Source organism: Phodopus roborovskii, unplaced genomic scaffold, assembly GCF_943737965.1.
Source record: "Phodopus roborovskii unplaced genomic scaffold, PHOROB, whole genome shotgun sequence".
In the NCBI taxonomy this organism is placed as follows: domain Eukaryota; kingdom Metazoa; phylum Chordata; class Mammalia; order Rodentia; family Cricetidae; genus Phodopus; species Phodopus roborovskii.
This window is the reverse complement of record NW_026126408.1, coordinates 8,646,956-8,665,297: the sequence shown is the minus strand read 5'-3', so window position 1 is coordinate 8,665,297 and position 18,342 is coordinate 8,646,956.

The following is an 18,342-nucleotide window of genomic DNA, read 5'->3' as shown; positions in this document are numbered from 1 at the left end:
ATCCTTGGTTGTCTTCTAGTCTCCATATACCTGTACACACATGTATATGTTGATCTACACACATAATCACTTGGCAAACCGAGATAAAAGTAGTCACATAGGTAGATTATTTTTTAAGAAAAGACAGGAGAAGAACTGGGGGCAGTGAGTCTCCATAATTTTTCCTACCTGGAAAAGCCTCTGTCTTCACTAATCTCTCTGGGAGGCAGACATACATTCATGAGCAAGGAGGAGAGGATTCTGAGTATTTTTATTGAAGGCCCCCCACAGTCAAAAGATAAAGAGAAGAAAGACACATATTGATAAAGAAATTTTAATAACTAGAAGGAAAGGATAACACTTTTCAGCTTACAGAACTTGAGTACAATTACCTGACATCTACTTTTTAAGAAAGAGGAGGAAATTTAATTGAATGCACAGTTAGACATCTATCAAAATGAATTTTCTTTAAAAACCTCATATAACAATATCCCATTTCTTTCTCGGCATAATGATTTCTTACCAACAAAGCCTGTCAGTGTTTCCTAGAAGCAATATTGAAGTGACTTCTTGCTGGAAATGCAGCAAATGAACTTTTTCTGCTCCCAGAATCTCACTCCTCATTAGGCTAGTTAGAAATATGCCCGGGGCTCCCATCCCTTCTTCTTTCTGACGGATGATAACTGAGGAGCAGCTAATGGACACTTTAACTGTTAGGGGGCTTTCGATTCAATCCCTGGCAGCCTGGCAGCTCACTCTGAGCCCTTTCAGAAAAGCTGCAATAATATGCACAAATACGATGGTTAAATATGGGCTGGAAGGGAATTGCTTTTTTTTCCCCCTCCCTTCTCATGACTAAGGAGGATACTTATTAAAAACAGGAAATAATTTGTGAAGGCTTCTAGCAGGCTCAGACCCTCACCCCTGGAAAAGTTCCATCCCACCAGATAGCCCTTCCAGTAATTTGCTCATGTAAGTAGCAAAGGAGAGAAGAAAGCCTTCTCTCCAGTTCCACTTTTGCAGATACTCCCTCCTCCCATGGGCTATGGTATCACATAAATTCCTTTTAAAATATCATTTATTAATAGCTGTTAATAGAATCCAACATTCTCAAAATATCCTGAATTTCCAATGAAGGAAACTTGATAAGTACCTGGTGAATATAAAATATTTTCATGTAAATAAATGTTCCTTGAGAAGAGGCATAATTAAAGCTTTTCAATATTATGATCACTTTCTCTCACTCCATGCTTACTTTGTGTCCTCATGGCCCTAAATAGCAGTAGGATAAGTTGGTCAGCAGCTGTTCTCATGTCTCTTCCCTGCTCCATCTGTTGGACAGTTGTGTTAGTAATTATAGATCTTGCCCTTCCCGGTTCCTTTCCAGCATCCATGGTACAGAGTCTTTGCTTTTGAAATTTTGACATCATCCCTAATCTATGGGATGAACTGGGTTTGGGGAAGTCATTATCTAGATGCTTTACATCATTTATATTCAATAACCCACACATGTCTCGGCATTCAAATGATGTCAGGAAAAAAAATTGATTTAGCAATTCTAGACATTGATGGGAGAACAAGTGAGTCTAGCAAGTCTTCCACAGGAACCAGAAGAGAAATTTCTTCTAGTTTTAAATATGAATGAAGGTAGCAAGCCCCAGACAGGCTTGTCTTTTTAAATGTAAGAACTTTTTGCAAAGCTATGAAGATACTTCTGTAATCTTGGCTGGTGTGAAAGTGTCAAGGCATAATTTATCCAAGACAACTCCTCCTGGTAGCAGAAAGGAGCCAAATGTTGAGAGAGGCTGCCTTGACAGACCACAACAGTTCAAACTTTCATTTGATAGGGGTCCTTTTCTCTAAAAGTTACCTATGTTTCCACAAATCTATCTACAAAAAAAGTGGCTTTGGGAATTAGTGCTGTAAGATCCATCTGGTGTGTCTAAGACTGTCTTAGAACCAAAGGGGATTGAGTCTGTGTCTACTGCTATCGCAATAGTATGTCTTTTTGTTAACTAAGGTGGCATAACCTATTATAACATACAATTTTATGGGAAATAATGTGGCAGAATGGATCAGGCCAGCATTGCTACATGTGAAAACTATGACACATCATCTGAAATCGGCCAGCCATACTTTTCTCACAGATACCATTCAGAGGGTACATCACTTATGTCCACCTTCAAACTTGGTGCTACAGGGCCATATAAAAGCCACATTTGTCCTGAGTACAGAAGTAAAGTGAATCACAGCAGTGACAAAGAGTGATCTTTGAGATATCATATGTCTCAAGAATCACTCTAAGAAGGTACCATTAGGGGAACCATCTGTATCACATGCTCTCTGAAACTTACATCTGAAGCACAGCATGTATCATGTTTCTAGGTGGTTCAGGCACAAACCTTAAATAAAACCTCATAATGTATTCAATAGACAGACAGATAGATGATCGATCGATAGATAGATAGATAGATAGATAGATAGATAGATAGATGATATTATGTATGCATGCAGGTGGTTATAAGGAGCAAAAGGTGTTAGATCCCGTTGGTTTTCAGTTAAAAACAGTTGTCAGCCACATGATGTGTGAGATAGAATCAAACTCCAGGTCCTCTGCAAAAATCAATTAGTGGTCTTTACCATTGAAACCTCTCTCCAGCCCAGAGCTTCACAGTTCTTCCAAGTTCAGTTCTTCATATAACTGATAGGTTCCATCCATTTACTACAGAAATCACCCCAAAAATGTCATAGAGAAGACAATTTAGTGTAGAAATATTCCATATGTGTACACTAGACACAAATAACATGTTTTCAGAATCTCCCTGGAAAGAGAAAGCAATAGGGTACATTTTAAAAATAATCAACACATTGAAACACTAGAGCCATGAGGAGAAATCAGATAGTTGGGGGATAACTAGCAATCTGGATACTTTTATTTCTCCTACTTGTATGGTCTCTACCATTATTTTGAGTTGCATATAAGCATGTCCTAACTTAGAAACCAGTATTGATTATGAGATATCCTCTGCTTACTATAGTGGGTTGATGAAGTCAGATTATACTTTAGTTCAATATTTTTATTGGGGATAAATTCTCTAATCCATGGTAGAAAGGGCCATGTATTTTGTGAATTATTTTTCTTTAATTTTGCCTTGCCTAGCTCTGGAGATCATTAGCTAGCTAGTTACTGGGTAAATATAATTATTTACTAAATTGTATGAGTGCACTTATTACAGCTCTTGAGGTAATGGTGTCCTGACTGGTGGGAAGTCAGGCTATACCTATAGGTGTGTTCTGGTGAGGGATGGTCTCCCTGCAGGATGTGGCAATCTTGCTCTTCTCCAAGAGAACCCTTACAGCTCAGCTCTGATCCATTATGCTAATAGAGTTCCCCAGCAGAGATATCAGTTGCTGCTCTGCTCTGGCAAAAGAAGGTATTCACCCAAAACTTATTTAGGAGATTTATTGGGAGGCAGGAATCCGGGAAAGTAGCTGCCTCTTCCAAGATGGAAAGGGGCAGTTCCTAAATGAACAGGTGCAGGACTTGTATAGGACTTCATAGGAGAAGAGTTTTCTAAGGAGATTTTCAAGGTGGAAATTGGTGAGATTTCAAACCCTGAACTTGGACAAGCTCAGAGATTGGCTGGTTTTCCTGCTCCATTGGTCAGGGACAGAGTATGGGTCTTCAACACTGGTTTCAGGGTCAAGGTGCTTTTCTTTGGCTGATAGATCTGTTCTTGATATCTGGCTCTGTTTGAGTAAGATTTCATTTTATTTTTAATGTCTAAAGAGAACTGGAGATATTTATTTAGTCCCTTGCTTAATTAAAAAGCCATATAGCCAATTGGTGCCAGTAGAGGGCCCCCAGCCAGCTGTTTGAGTTACTGTCCAGGATTTCTATGTGAAATCCTAGCCCCATAATAAATTTAGAAAGTTAGGATTAAGGGTTCTTCAGGAAAGAAGTAGTCACATATGTCACAAACTGTCTCCATGTAATACAATCTGGTGGAGGGCGTATTTAGAGTTTGATAACTCTTTGACTGCCTGGCAATCAAAGTGAATGAAAAATACATGTTTTTCTGTCTGTACAGAAAATTATTTTTTGACAGGTTTTCTGTAATACAGGCTAGCCTCAGACTCACTGCTCCCGCTATGTAACTCAGGATGACCTATAACTTTCAATAATCCTCTTATCTCAGCCTTTTGAATGTTGTGATTAGACTAATAGGTTAATTAACAATACAACAGAGGGAAACAAAGTCAAGTGAATTCAAGCAGGACACAGGACAGTTAAGTTGCAGAAAAACTGAAGTAACAGAAGCAAGAAGGGACTACTTTTGGCCATACAGACAAGGAAAGGAAGATGACACAGTAGAAATAGGTCTGGAAACGGGGACACGGTGGCTAGTATGGAAGCCAGAATGTACCAAAATCTGAAATATGAGTGGTTAAAAAGAGCAACAGGGCACATTATGGAAGAAGGGGTAGAAAGACAGTAAGAGCAGAGGGAAGGGGTTGAGCGCTGACACGGATGTTGTATACTTGATACTCACTGTTTGCATTGAACTGCACACAGCCAGGTAAGAATGGGCCAGTTAACATTTGTCACAGAAGAGGAAGGGATTCAGGAGGTCCCTCTCTCTCTGAGGATTTATAAATAGTTAATAGTTACCTTGCTTACTGGAGTGGGGGAGACATTTTCTACTTTCTTCAGTGGTTTACCTACTGTTAAGTTTCCCAGGCTTTGGTATAAATGACAACTCATGCATGCTCTTGTAATAATCAACCTTATTGAAAATAATTGATTTATTTGTTTGATTGATTTTTGAGACAGGGTTTCTCTGTGTAGCCCTTACTGTCCTGGAACTCACTATGTAGACCAACCTGTCCTCAAACTCAGAGATCCACCTGCCTCTGTCTCCAAAGTACTGGGATTAAAGGCATGTACCACCACCACTCAGCAATTAAACTAATTGAAACAGATACTACTGTTAGGGACCTCACTGGGAATAGGAGGTGTACAGAAGGAGTCAAGAGGAGAAAAGAGAGGAGAGTATGGGGCAATATGATCAAAATACAATATGTATATATAGGAACCAATTATTGTGTATAAATAATATATACAAATAAAACTTTAAGTGAAACTTGTAAAGTACAGAGCCAATATGATGGGTTCAAGAAAGACATATGGTAGCAAGATCTATTAAGATAAATACTGCACATCTACTATGGCAGAGGCAACACACACTGTAATGTGGGAACAGGTGTTTTTGCCTTACAAAGCATAATGAGATGCTGTGTGAGAGCTGTTCTGAAGGTGCTCATATTTCTCCATGGGACATAAATGTGGCCAGCCTGCTCTACAGGGCTAATTCCAGGACAGGCTCCAAAGCAATACAGAGAAACCCTGTCTCAAAATAAATAAATGAATAAATAAACCACACACAGACAAAAACAAACAAATAAAGTTCTTAAATAGAAAACTAGTAGCGTTCTGGCTGAAGACTTCAGTTATTGCATTTTCCCAAACATTAACATAGTAATGAAAACTAGTGCTTCCTTCTTAGTTCCTGATAAATGAATACAGCCACACAATAAACCCTTACTTCACAGGATATCAAGTCTGTAACCTGTGGAACCATGTATCAGCCTTCTTCATTTTGCCTTATTAACCTTGAGGTAGAACCTTGCACAGTGGTGTCTCACTGGTATGTAAAATAATATTAAATTTTTTTAAAAAAAATGAATGAGTGCACACATCCATAGACCCCTGATCACATTTCACAGGGATCATCGTTTACCCCCACTTCTCCTTTCACTTGTTTGCTCTGCTTATATTTTGTTCCTTACACCATAAGAGAGGGTAGTGATCTCCAGTTCTCCTGTTTGAAACTTAACTACATAGTTTCTCAACCTCATGTACTTCAGTTACCTTCAAAACACAGTAAAAGACATGATTCAATTCTTTTGTAAGATAGAAAAGGAAAGGCAGAGAAGCATTTTTCTTCACTTTCTCAAAAATGATACAGCTTTTGAAAATATTAGACTTGTGACCAGCTTTCTAATTCAGAGTTAAGGATTTACCTTCCCATTGCACCCAACATGAACATAATGTGATCTGATATTACTCACTTGGCTCAGATAAATGGGAAATCATTTGCAGTTACTCTGAGAGGTACACCAGGACTATTTTGGGAGTGCTGATCAGGTTTTTGCCAGACTTTGGGGTCCTCAGAGCTCCAACACTGACCGAGAACATCAAATTAGCTGAGGGGATGATGAGGGAAACAAAGCTGAGATTGTTCTCTAACTTCCTAAAGTCACAGACATTTTAGGAACTGATGCATACTGCTCTTGTCTTCCTTTCTGAAATGCTCCCCATCTTAGCCCTTTGTGCAATAAGGAAAGTACAGTTCAGGAACAGAGATAGACTATGTTGCTACAGGAACAATGTGACATAGATCTTAGGAACATGTCTTACCTCACAAATTTCCCAGTCGATTCTTGGTACTGTATGAGTCTAGGCTCTTCAGGTCTATAAGAATCAGTGTGGAAGCCTTCTGAGACACTCAAAAAACGTACAGTTGTACCACGGATACCATAGGCATGAATGTACATGAATGTACTTGTGTGTTTTATATTCATTTGATAAATGCATGGATGAATTCGTATATGTACAATTTATATTGTGTGTTAAGAGCATTTGTAAGAGAGGGGACAGTTAGAGATGGTTTACTGGTAAATAGATAGTTATATAACTAGAGAATTGTATAGAAACATCTATAAAAGTATGATACAGAATTTAATGTCATATCTACCATCTATCTAGGGATCCATCCATTGATCATCTATCAATTATTAAGCATCTATATGTCTGCCATCATGTATATAGTTTGCAAACTACATGGTTACCATCGCTCTATTTTTACATGGTCTAGAAGGGGGTAGATTATAGTAGAAGCATGATTCATGAGTGTTGAAGACTAGGCATGCTCTAGACAAATAAAGGTTATAGGATACAATTTGAGGACATAAGGCAAACATGAGTCAAAGGCAATGGAGGACCCATGCCCAGTAAAAGTGGCCAGGGAAGATATCCTGAAGGAGGCAGATGATCACAAATGGAGCCCATACACAAGGCATCTCTGTTTACTCTTTACAGTGAGTAGGAATATCTGCATAATAAAAATTCTCAGATTTGTACATTTAAAAATCAGTCAGTGTCTGTAATATGAATTTATGATGAATAAATTAATTCATCAGAAAACTAACTATATGTCATCCATAAGAGTAACTTTGTCAATTAATATGTAGCTAGAATTCATTCAATTTTTGAAGTAGTTCATTTCTTAAAACAATTTGATAAAACAGTTAATATCACCTCTGTGTCAGGTGACAAAAGTCAGAATCAGAAAATGTGAAAAACTTGCTCAAATAAAATATGTAAGAGGCAGAGTTGAGAGCCAAGCCTTGGCAACAGTCTGCTATGTTGTTTGCTAAGAATTTGTTTGCTGTATATATTTGACTAAGAATAAAGCTATTTACAACAGATGATTTTAACAGCTTCCTAATATTGTTTCAAAGGTATATATCAAAAGGTAATGATATAGTCTTTATTCTAGTAAACAGTTTGTTTTTAGATTGTTTAATGCTATGATCAACAAAGATATATTAATTTTTATCTTTGCAAATTCACCTCCAGCACAAAATCAGTTCTTTGCAGTGAAATGACTGGATCAAAGGATATGCATATTTTAAGGATTTTTTACTTACTCTGTTCTCAATCACTCCCTAGAAAGATTTTTCAAATTTGCATTGCCCCATCAGGGACTGAAATGATCAATTCCTCTAAGCTTTCACCATAAATTATTATCTGTCATTTAAATCTTTGACAGCTTGAAAATCGAGTGGATCTGACTATAGTTTTAACACAAATTTTTATTATAAATCAGACATCATGCTTATCCTAGTACTTTTAGAACAAGAGCAAAGGATAATAAATCCAGGGTTTTCCTCTGCCACCTGAATTCCAGGCTAACCTGAGCTACTTGAAATTCTGCTTCATAAGTAAATAATAAAGGTGCTTCTTGGATATTTGGCGTTATGCTTAGAAAACTCACCTATTTTCAAGATTATACCATATTTGTATTGTCTTTTATGGACTCTATTAGTTAATATATGATTTGAATGAGAGTTTGTTTCTTCAAGTAATTATCAGTTTATGCCAAGTTTATAAAATGTCTTTTAACAACTAATTTCATCACCATCATAATTTTGTTTTTCAGATGTTTATAGTATTAACACAGTGGGTAATATGGAACTATACAACATCAATAGTGTGTTGTTTAATATATAAGCTCTTTCCTTTGTACCTTCATCTGTAGTATTTTGGTTCCTTTTATTTATTGTTTGAAAATTTACTTTTTTAATAATACAAACTATACAAACCTATTGCAGAAGTAAATATGGGAAGAAGATAAGCAATAATTTCTTTTAGATTGTGTTAGATCATCTGAGTTCATTAGTCATTATATTGGTATTTTCAAGATATCAAACTTCTTGTGTTATAATTAATATTTGCTTCATAGCTTTACTGTAGTTTCGAGGTCCAGAGCTGAACTGAGAGGAAGACACATATTTCCTACTTATCTTTTCTCCAATATGTTCACAGTGCTCCTTATGCACATTTTCTGCCCAGAGTGATACATATGTTAAAGATGTTGAATCTACACTGACATATCATACTCTGGAAAAGCCCCCACTTTTATTCCACTTCACTCCTGACATTAAAATAAAAATTACAAAGGTGCTGACATTATAGTATCATATAGAGTGTTTTCATAGTCTTGATTTTTCAATGTTCTATCTCTTCAATCCTTCTCCTACCCAACTGGGGCAATCATTAGCCTACTCTTCCATCACTTAACCTTTCCTGTGTTTTGTATGGCTGGCTGTAAACCATTCAACCTTTCAGATTGACATTTTAGTATGTAGTGCCAACTGGTGGTCCTTCTGTTACTTTTTGTGGGTTAAAAGTGATAATATTTTCATATCTGGGTATACTACACCTTATACATTCACTATCAAAAGTATATTCTGGTTGCCTGCAAAACTGAGCAATTACTAATATAGCTGTTGCAAAAACATTGGTGTGCAAGCTTTTATGTTTTCAACTGCCCTCTGTCAATACAGAGCAGTGTAATTTCCTGAGTACAGTAAGTTTTGCATTGTGCATTTTTCTGTGCTAAATATCTGTCATCAAACATAATGAATTTATATAGTTTGATACCAATGAATGTGCCAAAATTTTTCACCAATCACATACTGCTTTATATTCATGCACTTTCTCACTTGTCTTAAAATTGAGTACCATTACATTTAAATATTTTGAGAAAATATTTGTTTGGCTTTAAGGTGTGAAGCATACACACTTACCCTTGATTTTCCATAACATTGATTTCAAAGCCCTTTGTGGAATTATTTGTTTGCCCTGAGGAAAATATTATAAAGTCAAAAATATGAGAGAAACTGCTTTGGTCATTTTGTTTGCTTTAGCCAGAGAAGCCACAATAAAAGGGTTTCCATTCTGCCTGTACCACCGGAGAGCTATCTACACACCAAGCTTGTGACTTAGTTTCCCTTCTTCTTCCTAATATTCTTATGTGTCCTCCTTCACCTTCACTCACAAACCCACAGTGTTCATGGTGGGCACCAGTCTCTCAGATCCCTTGGGAGGCCCAGTTGCACAGGCAAAGGAGGGATACTTTAAGTGTTGATATTCTCTTGCTTTTGATTTTTGATATACAATTCCCACATTATCTACCAGGGCATCTACAAATGAGCCAGCAGTGTGGTACACACCTAATGATGGCAGAGCTTCTGGACATCTTGTACTACACTGCCACAACAAATGAGCCATGGTTAGATTTGAGCTTGGTTGATGTTGCATTGATTTGCCCTTCAAAGAGGCTTCCCTCAAAGTCTGGTACCCTCAAAGTCAAAGTAGAACTTGCTTTGCAGTGAATGGCTCTGAATCTTCTATTATTTTCCCATTTCTCTGTCTCCACGGTCATATGATGGGATTTCAAAACAGTGATATCAGGGTCTTTATGGCTTGTTTGAGTACTTAGGTTATAAGATATAGTCTACTGCTGTATTTATCCATCAGAAACAAGTCTCTCTCTCTCTCTCTCTCACACACACACACACACACACACACACACGTACATATATATATATATATACATATATATATAATACTAATTCATTTTTGCTTTCCAACTAATATTTTTGCTTTCTTTCTGCTTATAATGATGGCAGCAGTGTACTTTCAATTTTAATTGGTGATGCTTAGTGGGGTCTTTCTTAAAATGTAATTATCGAGTAAATCACATATACTCTGATTTCTTCTGCTGCTTCTACTAATTGTTGTATCTTTCTAAATCTCCCTTCTAGATTCATAAGATTTAATGAGCTTATTTATAACTTTATTTAAACGTAATGATTGTATAATGTCTAAAATTATACAGAACTACACAATTTCCTATAGATTTATCTTCATTTTCTTGCACAAAGTTTTGATATAAATTGCTACATGGTGCAGGCTTGCTTTTCAGTTTTAATATAGTTAGTTGTAGTTACTTTTCAATGGATGAGTTATTTAGTAATTTGGGGTTGTCTCTTTTTGGTTTATTGCTGTATGTGTACATTGTGTATGTGTATTAACGTGGTAGGGTGTTTGTAGTGGTGTAATTACATCCTGACACCTTTTTTCTCTCTATGAAACTGAAGCTCACTGATCATCTAGAACTGCTGGCAAGCAAATCAGGTAGAACTTCCTGTCTCTGCAACCCCTCTAAACCCCTGCTAAGGCAAGCTATTCATGTGGGTGCTTGGGTTCAATTTCAGCTCCTCATGCTTACATGGCTATCAGTTTACTGAGCCACCCATCTCCCAGCTCTATTCCATTTTTAAGTTTTGCAGAATTAGTATTGTGAAATCTAATTGGGAATAAATGCTAGTAGCATTTCATTGCATAAATACATGCATATTTTGTGTACAGTTTCTTTTTGCTCTGGGGATTATTGAATTTTGAGATGGGGCATAGAGTTTCATACCTTCTGGTTGATCTTATTTTCACTATGTAACTCATTCTCTCCTTGAACTCAACAACCCTCCTGTCTCAGCCTTCTATGTACTAGGATTACAAAAGCCATATACCTGGCTTGGTTTATTCCCTTTTTTGAACATAATATGATAAATATTACTCCTAAAATTTACAAACATACTGATAAAACATGTTATATTCCGTCTTTTTTCCCCCTAGTGTTCACCATTCAGTTTTTACGAACCAAACAACTATTGGCAATTGACTTGAATTCTTTCTTTATATTCTGTCTTGAAATTTTGCACTATAACAAATACATAGGTTCAAGTGCAAAATAATGATTTGCTCTAAAAACATCATAATATTTTGTGAAAGTCAAGCTAACAGGTCCATTAATTTTAAAAGTTACCTTCTTTTCTCTCTTCCTGTAGTGAAAATTATGACGTCACCTTTAGCAAGCTAGATGGCTCAAAAGAAGGAGTTCTGACCAAAGTAGAGGCAGAGATAGGTTATCTAGAGCTTTCCCGTGAGACGTGGTGGGCTGCATTGGTAAAAACAGGAGTAGCATTGGGAGTAAAGCTAAACCAATTATTAAACTTGATGTCAAACATTCCTTGTGGTGCCAGAAAAATGGCTCAGGGGTTAAGAGCAATGACTGTTCTTGTGGAAGACCCAGCTTTGATGGCTAGTACCCAAATGATGTTTCACAATTGTTGGGAAATTTAAGTTCTTGTCCCTTACAATTCTCTTCCTCCCCACCCAGATGTAGAACTTCCGTGCAAACAAGTTTGAGCAAACAAGGTTGTTTTCAAAGCTTTTCAGTGTGCAATGCAAGTGTGCCTTGACCCCAGGTGTGAATGGTGCATGACTTCCTCCTATGCTTAGCCCATCCCCTGGCTTGGGTATATAAGCTCATTATTCTCTGTAATAAACAGTGGCAGCAGCTTCTTCTTAACTTCTGGTGGTGGTCTGTTATGTTTCAATCCCGACACTCTCCACCAATCTCTGTCCCAGGCCGTGCAGGTGGGGCAATTGGAGGTTCCACTGAGATTTGGAAAGTTAGGAATCGTGGACAGGGTCACTCTGTAGCCAGCAGGAGCGCATTGGGGTAAACAAGGTATGTACAACAATATGGGAATTGCTTCAAGTAAGAATGAAATGAAGAAACAAATAAGAAAGCTTTTAAAACAACAAGGAACAAAAATTAAAAGTAAAGCTGCAGACACCATAGAGAAAGTTAGCCCTTGGTTTCTGACCCGGGGAGGACTTAATGTTCTTGATTGGGAACAAATAAAATCAAACCTATAGAAGAAACTACGTAAAGAGCGTCTTGACAGCATTCCGAAAGCCACCTTGTCTTTGTGGAAATTAGTCAAAGATGACTTATTAATAGACAAAGTGAAAAAACAACTAGAGACAACCAAGGAGGCTTTTAGAGAGCTCCAAGAGGAGGAAACTAGATGAAAAGTAACAATTAGTCAGACCCTCAGTAAAGAGAATGATACAAAATGGTTAACATCTTCTGAGTCGAGTGGGAGGAGGAAACTTTAATAAAGGAAATTGAAGAACTCTGCGATAAGCTGTGGCTTTGTCTAAAAAAAAAAAAACTCATGGGGGACATAGTCCTGAGGGTCTTTCTTCAGATAAGAGAGATGAGGAAATAGCAACAACTGTTAAAAGAAAGCTGCTGGATTAATCCATTTTATAGATTTTAAAAATTCCGTGACTTCAAAATTTAAGTATAAGGACAGGTTACTAGGGAAAAGGATTTCTATTTTTGTTTCCACAGAAAATAAAAAGCTGTGGATTCCTTCCAGACTAATGTGGTTTGATCAAGCAAGACCCCTAAAGCAGTGTTCCAGGTGATCAACATTCAAAACAGCCTTGCAGACTACAGCCAGGATTTCTGCATCTTCTTAGGATCCCATGACAGCGCCCCCTACCGGCAGGAAGCAGTTTGGAAAGAACAACACCCAAATTCCCATATATTGTTTACAGAGAAAAGTGACTGAAAAGGGTTTTTTTTTTTTTTTTTAAACAAAATTGGTAAAATTTCATGTCCCATGTGGGGGGAAGGTTATAGCACTGGTCGGGGTCTATTGCGTTATCCCTACTGGGGTCCTGGGTATAGGTGCCTGCATCTGGATTCTGTAACCAGTACAATAGTCAGGCAAGTGTCACCTGACAGACACTCATGGCCTTGGCAGTATAACCTGAATCAGCCTAAGTGTGGCTGCAGATGCTAGAGAAGTGATAACCAACGACGGGGAACTCCTAGAGGGATCAATGTCACCTAAGACAGGGAATGATGAGAGCATTTTCCCATGACCGGTAAGGTATTGTTCCCCAAGTGAACTAAGCCAGGCATCGCTTCATTAAAAAAATAAAAAGGGAGGAACTGTTGGGAAATTTAAGTGCTTGTCCCTTACAGCTCTCTTCTCCCCTCCCAGATGTAGAACTTCCGTGCAAATAAGGTTGAACAAACAAGGTTGTTTTCAAAACTTTCTGGTGTGCAGTGCAGGTGTGCTTTGACCCCCAGGTGTAGATGGTGCATGACTTCTTTCTATGCTTAGCCCATCCTCTGGCTTGGGTATATAAACTCATTACTCTCTGTAATAAACAATGGCAGCAGCTTCTTAACTTCTTGTGGTGATCTGTTGTTTCAATCCCGACCCCTCCACCAATCTCTGTCCCAGGCTGTACAGACACGGCACAGGCACACAATTATTTGAAACTCCAGTCTTGGGAACCCAATGCCTTTTTCTGTCCTACATGCACAAGGTATGCACTTGGTTCACAGATATACATATAGGTAAAAAGTTTATACACACAAAATGTGTGTATAGTAAAGAAATGGTACAAAATGAATAAACTGACTAGTTTTCCAAACACCACGTATCTTTTAAGCTCCACCACCTCAGTACACACACAGAAAGGAATACTATCTTTAAATCACTATTAAAGAATGAAAAACAATTTCAGAATATTGTCTCCTTTTCCCCAAGGAACTTAGGGAAGGAATTCCATGACATGAGCAGTCCCAACTAATCTTAGGCAAGGAAAAGTACATAAATGTTTTTAATTTAAAATGCCATGACTGGAGCTGTGACACATCTGATACTACAAAGAAAAAATTCTATTGTTAAGAAAAAGGCACAGGGTGACTGGGAGTTTGAGGCAAACTCTGTTTGTGACTTAAATGTAGATATTGAAGAGAAGAGCAAGAGCAGGGGAGCCAAAACTATTACAGATCATCCTTCCTGGGAAATGGGAGAAAAGAAATTATTATCCAGAGAAATAAAAAAAGGACCAGGAAATGTGAGTCTTGATGGAAAGATGATAGCTTTGACTTGGCACAAGTTATCCAGGGAGATGGATTGTTTTAAGAAGAGTTACGGAACACAGATGAAGTTTGAAGGAGGCCAGGAGAGCAGTCAGAGTGCAGGCTGCATTTTAAAAACTTTTTTGGACACTTGGTATTTGATATCACAAAAGTGAGTTGGTTTACAACAAATAATGGATAATAGGAATTACCTCTAATTAAAAAAAAGTTTAGTAAGAAATATATATATATATATATATATATATATATATATAATAAGAGGTAGGAGTTAGGGATATTAATGAAGGAAGATGGCAAGAGTGAAATAGACTAGATAGTGTATTTTTGATAGTTTATCAAACCATGGAAATAATGGACTATTACACTCATGATTGAATAACTAGCATCTCTATCACTGTGTATTATGTTTTAGAATACTTACATACCATGATTTATTATTAAATTTTCCTATGTTAATGTAGTGTCAGTCTAATACCACAAAATATAGGTGAAAAAAGAATAATTATAGGAGAATATTTAGTAAAATTATTTCAGAAAAACAATGGGCTTAAAAAGCATGTTTAAATATTTAAGTTCCTTTGACATGTTATTTGAAAACTAATCAAACTGTGCCCATGCATGACCACCACTGCCTCACCACAAACTGGGATTCAGGAAGGAAAATGTACAACTGAGAGAACTGTGCATGTTTTCATAGAATCCCATGGATAAACAAAAAGAGAAGTTAACAAATGTCAGATGAGTCTGTCAATATTTCTTTATCATCTTTCACCCAGAGATGTCAAAATGCATCCTAATAAATGTAAGACAAATGATCAGAGTAAAGAAATAAGGAAGGAATGGAGGAAGGATGGAGGGATGGAGGAAGCAAGATGGGATGGGAGGCAAAGAGGAAGGGGACAAAAGAAAAGGAAAACTGGCTTTAAGAATCATGTCTTTGATCATGTATATTTTATTCATCCCCATATAATTAACATGTGACTGTATATTATTAGATTATTTTTTAACTTCCCCATAATTGCTCTCTGACCTATGGTGATAGAGATAGACTTGGCATAACAGTTGCCTGTCAGACTAGATACTACAGAGTGAGTATATCAATAGCCTGGAGTTGAGCTCACAGACTGTAAGTGGATAATGTGGATAATAGAATTCTCATCAGCTATTTCTGTTCTCATTCCCTGTGAATAGGCTTTTGGTGAATCTATGCCAAACATCCATTTGGATTAAGGTTCCCTTTTTGAATGTAGTTGGCAATAGTCATGAGAAAATGTTCTGAAATTTCTGGAGCTCAGTCAACAGGTACATTTTGATTCTGTATAGGTGTTCTGGAACACCAGACACCCTCTTAGGAGAAGTCTAAGATGTGACTTCTCCATATATGTATGTGGAGAGAGAGAGAAGAGAGAGAGAGGAAGAGAGAGAGAATGTCATATATGAGCATATGAGCATTGTGTCTACACTACTCAGGACCTCATCTTTAGTTTATATTAGAATATATACATACATATATATGCATGACTATACCTATACATTTCTGTATATCCTACTTTACCCACGAATCTTAACAATATGCTTGCATGAACAGGAGCTGCATGATGGCATCACCAGTTGAAAAGCCAATGTGAATGGTGGAGATTCCACAAGGTTCTACCCATAGACAATGGCTGAAAAGAGAGAAAGAAAATAATTTTTCTCCAGGGACTGCTCCTGCTTAGTTTGTCCAATCCCAAGTGTTCAGTCCTAGACATGTGTCTATATGAGTAATACTACATGTATGTTCCATTTGGATAGCTAGGATACTGTCTTCATCATCAATAGCATCAGATGCCAGCATCTAAATCAATGATCATGGTGTCCAGCCTGCATCACTTATGATGTCAGCACTAACACTAAAGCTTGAACTATCCAGTTGAGCCCCATCTACCCAAAGTAATGTGAACAATACCAATATATATAAATTTATTGATTGTGAGGTTGTTTGATTATACAATATGTTAAGCATAGTGAAAGATTATGATGAAAACCATTGTATGGAATTTTCATAGACAGTAAAATATTATCTTCAAATTAATATAAAATCATGCTAGCTACCATAATTAACTTTCAGAAAATTTCTTTTAGCCAATTTATGTTTCTTTTTTATATTTATGAGTTGGTGTGTTTATTTCATTTAAAAATTATGAATACAAACTAAATTAATGTATTATTTTAGTAGTCTAAAACTGTTGTCACATTAAGACAAGATTTCATTAAATATTTGTTCTGTCTATTCCTTAGAATGTTGAATGCTTTCTATAAACTTGTTAACTTTTCATTTATGTAAAATGTCTCTCACAGCCTTTAGGCCAAGGTTTTGTTTTGGGTAAATTCAGAAATCATGTAAAATACTCATATTTGTCTGTTGCTGGATTGTCTTCCTACTATGTTTCCATTGACAATCCTCCATCCTAGAATTTGTGAGAAATAGCCTTTATAAGTAGTGATATTTTTTGGTATCTGTTAGAGTTTAGAGATATTTTATGTTTTCCTTTGAGTTTTGGTCATCCATATGCATTTCTCTATCAGATTATTTTGAAACATCTTGTCAAATCTCCATAAAACTCCCTTTGAGATTTGTTGAGATTGACTTACTCTGTGTGAAATGACATTTAATTTTATTCTGAGGTGTTTATTTCTAAAATGTAGTCTACATTGCTTTTGCACTAAATATACTTAAAATACTGTATAAAATCACAACTCCTTTCAAATTGTTATAAAAACTAACAATGTTGATACTTGTTTTTATTCTGATACTTATATTGATCTTTTTCATTCTGATTTTTCTTTCATTTACATTTTAAATGGCATTTTTCTACTGTGCAAATAGTTAAAATAGCATAAAAAATCTTACCTTCCCTGAAGAAATGGGTTTTATAATGTTAAATATAATATATAAATAGCTGTTATGCATCTTAGAAACTCATAAAATCTTTAGATAATGAGGAAAGTTTTGGTATGAGTGGGATTTTTACTTATAGGTTTCAGAATTTTCAAACATCTTTTTAATTTTTAAGACAGAAGTGTCTTGGGATAAGAACCCCATGGCACTCAAGGGTCATTGATAGTTGTTATCAGAGGATGAGTTAGCCTATTCCCTTTGGTTCATACACAATCCTTAATGTTCTCAAATAAAACTAAGCTCTTCTTTCTTGGACCTAACAAGATTTAAGTCTGTTCAGAAGTCATGCAAAATATGCATATTTGTTTATTCCTGGATTGTCATTCTAGTCTGTTTCTATCGACCAACCTCCATGTTAATATTTGTGAGAAATACCCTTATAGAAATATGCCTTATCACTGGATGTTTGCCTCTCCATCAATTGCCATTGCCTTTTATATATTATTGTTGAATGGTATATTTCTGTGATATCCTAAACTAAACAAAGTATGCTACCGTTCCAAACTTAGTTTGTGCCGAGTTGTCTTGCATCTTAACAGTTCACACAGTGTGAACTGTTAAGATGCAAGACTTCTTCACACTGTTTAGTAGTAATGGACTGTTCTGGGGGAAACTATGATGTGATAGAGCTACACTACACAGTTCTCAATAAAGCAAACATCAGTATATCAAGCAATGCAGAAGGAGCATGGGATTAGTAATATGTTTCCCAGTAGGCACTGCAGGGGAATAACTGTATCCATAATCACAAGTACTAATTTTAATCTGTCTTAATTCTTCTTCAGATGGGACTATTAAAGATGACATCAACATCCCCAAAACACTTCTAGGCAAATGATGGGAGATGTCATTCTGTATATGTTTTCTCATACTGGTTAATGAATAAAGCACTGTTGGCCAATAGGAAAGAAAGATAGGAGAGACTAGGAGACAGGGAGGAAATAGGAAGTAGGACAGAGGGGTCAAGATGGA